Source organism: Vespula vulgaris, chromosome 14 (assembly GCF_905475345.1).
Source record: "Vespula vulgaris chromosome 14, iyVesVulg1.1, whole genome shotgun sequence".
Classification (NCBI taxonomy): Eukaryota; Metazoa; Arthropoda; class Insecta; order Hymenoptera; family Vespidae; genus Vespula; species Vespula vulgaris.
Genome location: NC_066599.1, coordinates 2,085,200 through 2,097,636, shown reverse-complemented (window position 1 = coordinate 2,097,636; position 12,437 = coordinate 2,085,200). Strand labels below are relative to the sequence as shown.

The window sequence follows — 12,437 nt, the reverse complement described above, 5'->3', positions numbered from 1 at the left end:
AAAAATACGATGATTAATTTTCCAACCGACTAATTCCTCGAACGTCCGATGCGAACAGAATTTATCTTTAATTTAATTTTCACGCAGATACGCGCTATCGCATGATCGTGATAGCGCGTATCGTCAGAAAAAAAAGGAGGAAAGAAAAAAAAGAACAAGATCGATTCGAAACAATCAATACAGTTTTCTTTATCCGACGGACTCGAGTATCGATGCGAAATAAAAAGAAAAAAAAAAAAAAATAGAAAGGAAAAAAAGATAAAAGACGCATGTCAAACGAGCGATAATAATACAGTCTAATTTCAACGTTGGTACGTCACAACGGCATGATATTATATCGACAAAACATTCGTATTTACGAGTGCTAATGATGCGAATTGATTAATATGTGTTCGTGTTCGTGAGGAAATCGGGGGGAAAAAAAGAAGCATGGAAAAAAAGGATAAGCGGAATGAAGCGAAGGCGACATATGTGTACCACAACGCACTACGCCATCGTGTAAGCGCATAGTGAGAGAGAAGCCGGCGTATGCAAAAGACCGACGTATGTGATAAAATCAAATCCCGTGTCCCTGGTTACGTGAGTGACAGGGCGGCTTCATCACCGCGGGACGCGCGAGAGATAAAAGCTGGAGCGCATAACAAGGTGCCTGCGAAAGTGCACTCTCGCGGTATGCATCGTTTCTCGTACTCTATATACATACATATACGTTTATCTGTTTATGTATGTGTATATGTATATATATATATATATATATATATATATATATATATATATATATATATATATATATGTACCTATCTCTAACACGTACCTTTTTTTCTTCTTCTCGCTCTCTCACTTTCTCTCTCTCTCTCTCTCTCTCTCTCTCTCTCTCTCTCTCTTTCTCTTTCTTATAACGTAGACAAGGGGCCAAAGCTACGATTCGCAACGCGTGTGTACGTATTTCTACTAACGCGATATCTCTCGTCTTTTGGATCAACAAGACGTCCACCGTGATAAACGAGTCGAGCTGACGCATAATTGGAAGTGAGGCGACGATGAAACGAAACGAGCACGCTCGTTTTTCCTTTCTTAGCGAGGACTGTCCCAGCAGGAACAAAAAAAATATATGTGTGTATGTATGCATGTATGTTTGTATATAGTATCCGTCTAAACGTACTTCCCAATTTAAGCGAATCAAGAAATCTAAGAGGAGAATAAGGAAGAAAAAAAAGGAACAAGGAAAAGAAAAATACGAACGATTGATTAGCTTGTTGTTTGAGATCGTTTAATACAGTTTCGTTTTTATTAAGAATGACGACAACGATCATGATGATGATGATGACGACGATGATGATGATGACGAGAACATGAGTAAAAATAGCATCGAAAGCGAATCGAGGAGAGTTCAAGAGCGAAGGCCTCGACTGTATTGCTTATCGAGTCGAACGAGAGAGAAGAGATATATGGATGAAGAACGAGAAAGAAAAAGAGAGAGAGAGAGAGAGAGAGAGAGAGAGAGAGAGGGAGAAGAAGAAGAAAAAGGAGAGAAAAAGAGAGAGAGAGAGAGAGACAATAGGTCGAATGTAAATGCAAGAACGTGAGTCCCATCTAGATCGTTATTCGAGTGTACGACGAAAAGCAATGTTCTGTCGCGTCGAAGAGCTATTCAACTCCATCGAATCCTTCACTTTTTATCCCGTCAACATCCTGATCGTTCTCGCATTGAATTTCAATTCCTTCTCTGTTAGCAGCATCGAAAGCCAAAAGAGAAACAAGCTTAATTATACATTTAAAATCTCAATTAAAAGTCACGCTTGTTTCGAAAAAAGAAAAAAAAAGAGAAAGAAAAAGAAAAAATGCTTATGGCTTATGTACGATGAAAGAAGAAAAAGAAAATAAGACAATCTTCATCGTCAACCTCGAAACGAAAGCAAAGTAATAGTTATCGACAAAGGGATATCCAGAACGAATGTGATAAGAAAAGGATGAAGGAGAAAAAGAAGAAGGAGAAATAGGAAAAGAAGAAACATAAAAGCAAAAAGAAAGAAAAGAAAAAGAAGAGATCTCATGGCGGCGATCATGGTACCTACGAGTAGATCGCGGCTCGTGTTTGCGAAGCCATTAGAAGGCTCGTTACGTGTCACCAAGTCGGATATCACCAGCTCTGTCGTCCTTGTCGTCGTCGTCGTCGTCGTCGTCGTTGTCCTCTTCGCGTCGTCATCGTTCACCTACGAGAAGAAAGAGAGAGAGAGAGAGAAAGAGAGAGAACGAGATGGAGAGTCGTCGGCCAAGCTCTCGCACAATTATGCATCCGCAGAAGACAGAACATTAATTTATGGTTGAAATAAGGGCCCGGCGTGTGCGCGCGCGTGTCGGCGCGTCTGTTGCGCCGGACGAGCGTGGGCGCCGTGAGTGCCTCGCTTAAAACATTTCTCTGGTTCACCTCCGGTGCGCGCCTCCAACGAGCCTCGAGAGATGCAGAAAGACCGAGAGAGACAGAGAGAGAGAGAGAGAGAGAGAGAGGACCGCGTGTTCGTTATTTGTACCCACGTATTTCTATACACGCGCATATAGAAATGTATATCTTTCTCCTTCTCTCTCTCTCTCTCTCTCTCTCTCTCTATCTTTCTTTTCGCGTGTGTATGAGACCGATACATGGGGTGTTTCAAAAGTCATCGATATATGACTTTTCATATATATATATTTTTTTTTATCACATAGAATAACGATTAACGAATTAAAGAAATACGTTTCAGTACGAAGAATTATTATCGATCCGTATTCGTTTTAATAATCGAAACGAATCTAGCGATATAATATCGAAGATGAGAATCTTTCTTTCTTTCTTTCTCGATTTCGATTTATCGTACACTCTGTATATTCACTCGGCGAAGCTCTTAACCCCTCCCAGATCACTCTTGGTTCTACCTCTCTCTCTTTCTCGAGCGTCGCGAGCTGCGATGCAGGCGATTAATAACCAAGGTGTTTCGAATAAATTAAAGCACTTACTTATCTCCCTCGTGGTGCGTGGTGCACCGATAGTACGTACCGCGGTCTCGTCGTGACACGACAAACATATTCGTTGGATTCGTTCTCACCTATTCACCTGGTATTCCGTCCTGGGATTGCTTACACTCGGCCACTTGGGTGGTTCCGGGCATCGCTGTCTTTGCTTGGAACGATATTTCAAAGCAGCTACGATAGCATCCCCTCTTTCATTCTCCCTGTCTCTCTTTCTCTTTCTCTTTCTTAGTCTCTCTCTCTCTCTCTTTTTCTCTCTTTCTTTCTTCTTCAAACGGAGCATCCGTTTCTCAGACGAGATTGGCGACTTGCAGTCTGCTACTCTTTAATCTTGAATACATCGCACGTAGAAATCTATGTTAACTAGATTGAAACTTATCGTTACTTAAATATCATTCCTAACGTCCGAACGATCGTTCAGCATCCGCTTACGATTGTATATAAATATATGTATGTGTGTCCGTGTGTCCATGATGAAAGAACGCGATTAATTAATTAACATTATACTCACGCGTTACTAGGACGAAAGAGTCGAGAAGAATGCTATTCTCAGAGCGTGTCACCGAGTTCAAAGATACTTTGATCGATCTCAGTTTCTCGAGTAATGCACGATGAGTATATGTAAGTAAGTAAGTAAGTACGCGAGTCAGTCCATTGACCGGTGGTAATTAACCCATAAAAGAGAGAAGAGTCTTTTCTACTTGATTATACGCGTATAGGGTAGGTAAGTGAGTGAGTGAGTGAGTGAGTGAGTGAGTATGTATAGATATACATACATACGCAGAGGGTATGTTGAACATGTGGCTAAGTGTATGCATAAACGTTCTCCCTTCTGTATATATCATACGTATGTACATACGTACGTAGAAGACAATGGAACGAGGCGTTCCGATCGCTTAACGGTATAGAAGTATCCTCCTCCTCCTCCTCCTCCTCCTCCTCCTCCTTCTTCTTTGCAAGAAAGAGAATAAGAGAGGAATAAGGACAGTCGTAAGTTTGAAAGAAGAGGGAGCAGGTCGACGACGTCTTATTCCTACGGCTAAGGTCGTACCCTTATACACACACATACACACATACACACACACACACACGGCGGCGTATATAATATAAGAAAAGCAAGAGGAAGAGGAGGAAGAGAAGAACTCAAAGGCAACGTCGTCTTCGTCGTGCAGGAGCTAGCAGGTTCAGCAGAGTTTAACCTTGAGAATGATTAGAAAGCAAAAGATCGTCCAGAGTCCTCCTACTTGGCGGCTTGGATCACGACTCGTCCTCGCTCCTGCAACCTCTCAGCCTCTCGCAGGACTTTGAACGAGACCGTGACGGTATCGTCTTATTCGAAACGGAGCTCGATACTAAATTTTCTTTTATAATTTCTTCTTATACTCTACGCTACACTTTAATTACGTATATGCATATCCCTTTTAAATAATATTGTTATTCAATTTTGTTGTATCAGAGTAAGATCGATCAGATAAGGATATAGGCTGTATATCTATCACACGTGTTTCCAGATATTTTTTTTTTTCTTTTTTCTTGTTTTTTTTCCGGCCATTAAATGCCGACTAACGCTATACCTAATAATTATCCTAAAGCTACATCCTTTTATGTCGTTCGAAGTCGTGACAAGTTGTTCGAAACTGATTAGGCGAACGAACGAACGAAAGACCGAAAGAACCGAAAGAATCGAAGGAAGGGAAGGTTCTCTCTGTCACCAGTTTGGGTTCGCAGGTGCAGCGATCGAAATCGTTGGCCGAGGAGCTACCGAGGATTAGCAGAGACGAGAATCATTCGATATAATTGACGGTTCGCGAGGCCTCGGTGAACGAATTATGAAAGGCCAGGCAATGGTCAGCGTCGACGTTCTAATCGGCATCGTTCTTCTTTTCTACTGATTCCTACAGAACATATACACGCGCAGTTATACACATAGACACCATATATGTGTAGCTATATACTACATATACATATATATATAATATACAAGGCGTCTTTAATTTTTAAAAACGTTCTCATAAAGCATATGGAAAGTCTCTATGGGAGCCCAAATCCCGTTGCGTGGTCCAGGTACTCAACGTAGTCTGAATTAAACCTACTATTACGTTACTCTTCAGTTCGCTTCATAGCCGATCGGCTTCGCTATCGTTTATATAGCGGTAATTACGGATACCCAACTCTTTAGCTTTTTCTTCTTTTTATTCTCTCTCTCTCTCTCTCTCTCTCTCTCTTTCTTTCTCATTCACTTTCTTTCGACCGCCTTCGAAAACTGATTTTGACCGCAATTAGTGGATTAATTAAATACCTCGACGCTTAGAGAGCACACGTGTCTTTTACCGACCGACGTCGTTATCTGGATCTCTCAACTAATTATTCAAAAAACACAAATTAGCTCTGATCGTGATTAATGAAAGGCGAAGAAGAGTAGAGATAGATAGATAGATAGATAGATTGAAAGAGAGAGAGAGAGAGAGAGAGAGAGAGAGAGAGAGAGAGAGAATATATATGTATGTGTGTGTGTGAGAGAAAGAGAGAGAGAGGATAGAGGGTTGCACGGCACTTTAAAAGTTTCTAATGGGCTCGAATCCTTCTCGTTTGAGCAGATCGGTAAGTCTTTGAAAATTTTATTTGCTTCTTCTGGCAAGAGAAGCTGGAACGGGAAATATCTTTTTTTCTTTCTCTTTCTTTCTCTCTTTTTTCTTTCTTTCTTTCTTTCGTTTTCTCTCTTTGTCGTTGGCCCGATGGAAATCGGAACGACATCGGTGGTCCACGAAATCGTTTCGCGCGCCCACCCCGTTGAAAATTATCTTCTTCTTCTTCTTCTTCCTTCTCTTCTTCCTCCTCCTCCATTCTTTCTTCTTCTTCTTCTTCTTCTTCTTCTTCTTCATCTCCTTCATCCTTTACGTTGAGTAAAAAGGTATATGTATATGTATGAAAGAGAGAAAGAGAGAGAAAATCAAAGGAAGAGAGAGAAGAAACGAAGAAGCTCGTCCAGCGGCGAGCAAACAAGGCCATTTAAATGTATCAAGGATACAGTTGGATGCAGGGCCACGATCACGATCGATCATCTCTCGCCTCCATGCGATAAATTACACGTCCTTTGGCTCGATCTCATAAACGTTCTTAGCGTGAATTAACCGTGGACATTAGTTTTTGCTTTCTGTTACATATCAATGTTACGTATCAATGATGTATGCGTCAACAGATACATAGTCGACAGATATCTGTCAATTATCGATTTATCGATAAGTTACGCGAGAAACTTTTTTTTTCGATCGAAATCGTTTTTTTCATATATTTATATTACTTTCCGCATACACGTACCACGACATAAACGTCGATCGTTAATAATTTTTATAATAGACAATTAATTTGTAAGTTAAATAATTAATTACATTATTTGTTCTTTTTCTTCTTCTTTCTTTCTTTCTTTCTTTCTTCGAAAATCATCGTCGATCGTCGTCATCGTTTAATAAATTTTTCATTTTCAATTAGAGCCATCATTCCGCGTCACGTTAGAAATCCAAATAGGATTATACAACGAGATATACACGACATTGACGTTAATCGATATAACAAATACCGATAGATAATTTGTTCGAAACGATTATTATTAATCATATCAATGAGATAGATCGAGTAACTATTGCCTAGTAGCTAAGAGCTTTGATCTCGGCGTGACATCGACGATGATCTCGAATGATTTTTAAATCGCTTTATCTCGTCTCGATCGGAGTGGCGCTTACGTCAATAAGAGAGAAAGAGAAAACGAGAGAATGACAGAAGGAGAGACAGAGAGAGAGAGAGAGAGAGAGAGAGAGAGAGAGAAAGAAAGAGAGAGAGAGAAAAGAGATAGAGAAAGACAGAGAGAGGAATCCACCTGTCGACAAGGTACGCCCTTATCGGTCGCTCGAATCATCTTTCCTCTTTTGATTTAATAAGACCTCCGAGCGATGACGTGATCTTGACGTACGTCTTCTACCCTTCTCTCTTTCTTTCTCTTTCTGTCCCTCTCTCTGTTTCTTTCTTTCTCTTTCTCTCTCTCTCCTTCTCTTTCTCTCTCTTAGTCCTCTTTCGAAGTGGTCCGCGTGGCCACGTTTCGCGCTCGTGACTCGATGTCGAAGAGTGGAATGCACCGAGTCCGAGTTCTGCAGAATCCTTACCATCTCTCTTTCTCTCTTTCTCTCTCTCTCTCTCTCTCTCTCTCTCTCTATTTCTTTCTTCTTTTCTTTCTTTCTCGTTCTCATTTGAATTCTGTTCGAGTAAGTATCGTTCGCTCCATCGAAGGACCTCCGTTGTCCTCTTCTTCGAAAAAAAAAAAGAGAGAACGAGAAAGAGAGAAAGAGATATGCGAACCTCTTTCCAAGTACGATATACCAACGTGCGTCCCAAAGACGATTCTTGCAAATTCCCTGAAGATCGAGATCGAGATCGAAATCAAGATCGAGATCGAGATCGAGATCAAGATCGAGATCGAGATCGTGGTAACTTTCTTCTCCTATCGTTCGTTCGTTCGTTCGTTCGTTCGTTCTTTCTTTCTTTCGTTCGTTCGTTTCTAGAGCTTACGTAGAATTACTCTTGCTCGATAAGTAAGTAATAGGTATAGTATTTTTGTACACTCGAGCGGAACGGTACTCAATGAAATTTCATATTGCATCGTCATGAAGGCTCGATCAATGATACATCGCTTTTTATGTAATGCGCTTAGGTATCGCTATTTCTGTCCTTTCCTTTTCTCATTTACTCGATCGATATTTAATTACATACTTCGATATATTTACGACTTTCTCGGCAAAAAATCTTATGGATCGTAATAGCAACGATTGGAATTTGTAAAACGGAATCATTCGTTTTCCTGTATCATCATTCTTTCTCCCTTTATTCATTTATTTATTTCTTTGTTTCTTTTTGTCTACTATGTAAGTAACTGCTTAAGAAACAAATCGATGGATAAGGTAACGTTAAATTAGGTACTCGTCGGAAAGGAAATCATTACCTCGATCGTTCTCTTTATCGAGTCAGTGCCGGCGACCTTCTAGATAGATCGTTGAACAATAATCTACTCGCTAACGATCTTCGTGATCGGTCAGATGTACCTCAAATCGAAAGTATTATAAAATGTGTCGTACGGTATGGTATCGAACGTCCTTTGATTTCTTTAACTCCAATTATATTTTTCATTTCTACTATCGAGGTTCGTATGGTCATCATTTGTTATCAATCCCCATCATGATTATGGTATTAAATTATATGGTTGTAAAAGGAATAACATATAAATTTTATTTCCTTCCAAGAATGACAATCGCTCCGATACGATACGATCGAATAATTCATCGGAGAAATGAAATCATCGATTCGCTAACGATCTCCACGATCGATCACGTTTCATTTTGCGCTCGCGCGCTTTATACGAGATTGCTCGTTCGCACCGTGTTGTCGAAGACGTAAAGAACCCCAAGAAACGACAAAGAAGAAAATAGGAGATGAGAGAGAGAGATGGGAAGAGAAAAAAAGAGAAAAAGTCAAGAGATCTCACGGCGAGTCCCGACGAGATTACAGGCTTAATAATTAATATATTGAGCGGTAATTAATATATTGGACGGAGTACGAGGGCACAACGTGTTATTACGACGATCGAGAGGTTGAGAGGAGAAAGAGAGTGAAGGAAAGGGAGAAAAAGGGTGTTCTTTACGAAAGGACAGATCTTTACGAGTGATCCAACGCAGCATCCCTTCGTTTCTTTAAAATTTCTTGTAAACTTAACCGAGATGGATAATTATTCATTCTTTTACGAAATTATTATTTAAATTATATATTTCAATTATTCGATATACCATTCGATTATTTCTCACGATCGATCGATACTTGATCGATTATTGCTTAAAAAAATTCGTAACTATAATCTCTCGCTATGTACAGAATGAGCTAAAAAATTTTATTAATGACTTTTAAAGATCGCTTACTTTTTTTCGAAATCTTTTTGGAATGGTTTGTTTTTTCTTTTTGTTTCTTTTTCTTTTTTTTTGGACTGTGATACTACAAGCTTAATTACGGGCGAGACAATTGAGAGTGTCTTGAAGAAGAATAATTGTTTTTTAAAATCACCTAACAACTTTTGATCCAACCCGTGTACACTTACATACATACATACATACACACATATACACATGCTTGTAACGTTAAGAAAATGAAGATGAAGATGAAGTTGAAGAAAAAAATGCAAAAAGAAGAATGAAACGAAAAAAGGAAGGAAAAGAAAAAAGAAAAAATAAAGAAGTCGAATCTTTCGATCGAGAGAAGCGCACGCGCGTGATCTCGCCGCAAGCGACTCAGCACAGTTTCGTCGTGCGGTCATTATTATCGCATTAAACGCTTCGATTATCATACGATGCGAGTTTAGAGATCAATCAGCGTAAATCACGTGAGCCGTAGAAATAAAGAAGTTACGGAGAACGCGCGCTCGCGCGTGTGACAAATGACACGAAGAAGTATTATAAAGATAATTATGATTAAACGTTTATTGCGTTATGACGTAATCGTGTAATCAAAAGAAAATAAAATAAGAATCTTATGCTAATCGATCGTTGCGAGATAATTAATAGAATGAATATGTCGGAGGATTAGTGGACCAATTAAATTTCCTATAATTATAATAATAATGATAATGATAATAATAATAATAATAATAATAGGGTACAACTAAAAGTAAGAAAATATTAATTAAAATCTACAATGAACTATTTGCCATACACACACACGCATATATATATATATATATATATACATATTTGGTTAATATTATTAATAAAATAAACATAAAAATAATGAAAGAAATATTAATTAAAGTCTACAACAAAACGTATTTGTCAAAGAAAGAGAGAGATAAAGAAAAAGATATATAAAGAAATAAATAGATAGAAAGAGAGAAAGAGAAAGAGATTCGGTCCGAAGTAAATTTAAAGATACGATTCGAAGGACGAAAGATCAGATCCTAGAACGTTCTCATTTTACTACGTTGTACAGACGACGGACAATAAAAGCTTGCGCACGGTCGTAATCTCGTCACCTGTGACGAAATATCGGGCACACCATCTGCGAGATCATTAATATCTACCGATACACATACAGACACATTACATTTACAGATAGGTAAATACACACGCATATAATATAAATACGCATAGCGAAGGCGTACTCGTGCGAGAGGAGAGCGAGAGGGAAATGTTCTCAGAACGGCTATTAGTCGAGCTAAAGATCGCGGCCATGTATGGAGTTTATTAACTCGATATTACGACCAAGGATCCGTACGCTTAGATATGCACCAATGACTACGTTCTAACCAATCTCTCTCTCTCTCTCTCTCTCTGTCTGTCTGACTATCTCTGTCTATTTCTCTCTCTCTCTTTCTCTTTCTCTCATCCCTTTTCTTTTTCCCTTTCCTTTCAATGCAGTTTATTTCTCATTGTCTTCGCAGATCGATCTCCCCCTCACTATTAACCCCCCTCTCTTTACCACGATATTTCCTACTAATCGTCGAATCATTTCTTATTTCGCAATATATACAAGTGATAAATTTTCGAGGATTAATACCACCGAACGATCCGAAGGATCGCAATTGTTATCACGCTATATCCGATGGCCACGTACATACTTACGCGAGGACAATAAATTTTCGGACTATTCGTACGTAGTTACTATCTCCCCCTAAGGATCTCGTCCTCATAGATATGCATCGGTCTCCCATCGTAAGAAACGTCCCGTCGATTCGAAGGAGAGCACGAGCGTAGGATCGAGTATAAGAGAGAGATGGAGAAAGAAAGAGAAAGAAAGACAGAGAGAAAGAGAGAGAGAGAGAAAAATCGGGCGGATTCTCGCGCTTGCACGTGCGCGAAATGCAAGTATCTTTCTTTCTTTCTTTATCTCTCTTTCTCTCTCTTTCTCTCTCTCTCTCTCTCTCTCTCTCTCTCTTTCTTTCTCTGTCTATCTATCTTTTTCTTTCTCTCTGTTCTTCTCTTGGCAGATGCTGTGGCGTGCGTTGAGAAATCGCGGAAACCGAGTCGATTCTCGAAAGGTCAGGCCAGCGACATTTCGTGCCTCGTCCCGAACGAGTTCTTCTTCGTTCCTGCCTGCCACGCGCGTTAATTCCTCTCGTCGTTCTTTCTTTTTTCTTTCCTTTTTTTCTTTTTCTTCTTTTTAAATATTTCTTTCCTAATTTTGTGTTGTTGTTTGTCGTCGTCATTGTCAATATCATCATCTTCGTTAGTCTTCTTTTAACTACCACCCTTATCTCCACCTACAACCTCCTCCATACCTTTTGACCTTGACGATTTTCATTTTCATTCTCACGATTTCCTCCCCCCCCTTTTCTTTTTCTAAATGGAACACGATTCGACTACTCTTTTTTATTCGTTTCTTTTTTTTTTCTTTCCTTTCATTTCTATAAAAAATATTTGTCGGAGATGTAAGAGTAGGTTACAGGAAGAAGAAAAAAAGGAAAAAAAAAGAGAGAGAGAGAGAAAAAAGAGGGAGAAGAAACGAACGCGTTGCGTGCCATCTTTGATTCTCGAGGAGGTGGCGAGAGGGCGAGAGGGAAGGGAGGTAAAGGTGATGGGTGGGAGAGAGGAGGGAGGCTGTCTCGTTGCCGAGTTCGAAGCTGATGAAACTCCTCGACTCCTCTCGAACTCTCGTCCATTAGCGAAATTACGTGGAATTAGTGCTGCGGAACGGGAATCTAAGTGGAAATTTGTATTCTATGTGTTTTCGATGGATCGGTGAAAGGTCAGGTGAAGAGAGAGAGAGAGAGAGGAACGTGTTCGTTCGTTTCCAAGTAAAGTCATATACTTTTCTTATCCATTCTAGATCATCATTATACAAACATGAAAAATCATCTCCTTCATGTTCTCATTCTTAGACCCTTCTTTCTTTTTTTTATTGTTTTTTTGCTATCTTCCTTCTTTGCCTTATAATCAATCATAATCTTTTATCGATCGTTCTGTCGATCGAGGGGAAAAAAAAAGAAAAGACAGGAAGAATAGAAAAAAGGAAGGAAAAAATTGTTTTCGTTTGTTTCTCGAACGATTCGATAAAGGATTCGAGCTGATAGTCGGACGAAGAGAGCAGCTCGCTCGGCATTATCGATCGCCAGCAGCTAGATCGTCGTGATATTTTAGCTGGTCGGGATATTCACCGTTGAAACCCGATCCCAAGGATCGTCCTTACGGATCCCCCATCGGGAAAGCCTCTTTGAGAAGCCGGCAAACTTCTCTCCGTCTTTCTCTCTCTGTCTTATTCTCTTTCTATCTCCTATCTCTATCTCTTTCTCTCTCTTTCTATTTCTCTCTTTTCTCTTCAGGACGATACGCGAAGGCACTTCGCTCTGCTGCCCGTTGCCTCGTTGAGTGATATAAAACCGGCATTCGCGAATAAATACTCCATTG

At 39.7% G+C, this 12,437-nt stretch overlaps 2 long non-coding RNA genes across 3 annotated transcripts in view; both read left to right on the top strand.

The window, feature by feature from the left end:
- Positions 1-12,437, top strand: part of LOC127068941 (uncharacterized) — a 222,979-nt gene that overhangs the window by 198,488 nt on the left and 12,054 nt on the right. The gene's annotated exons all lie outside the window — the stretch shown is intronic.
- On the top strand, positions 117-4,982 carry LOC127068943 (uncharacterized). The gene is made up of 2 exons (XR_007783258.1): positions 117-670; positions 905-4,982. It is a non-coding gene; the product is annotated as an uncharacterized LOC127068943 (long non-coding RNA).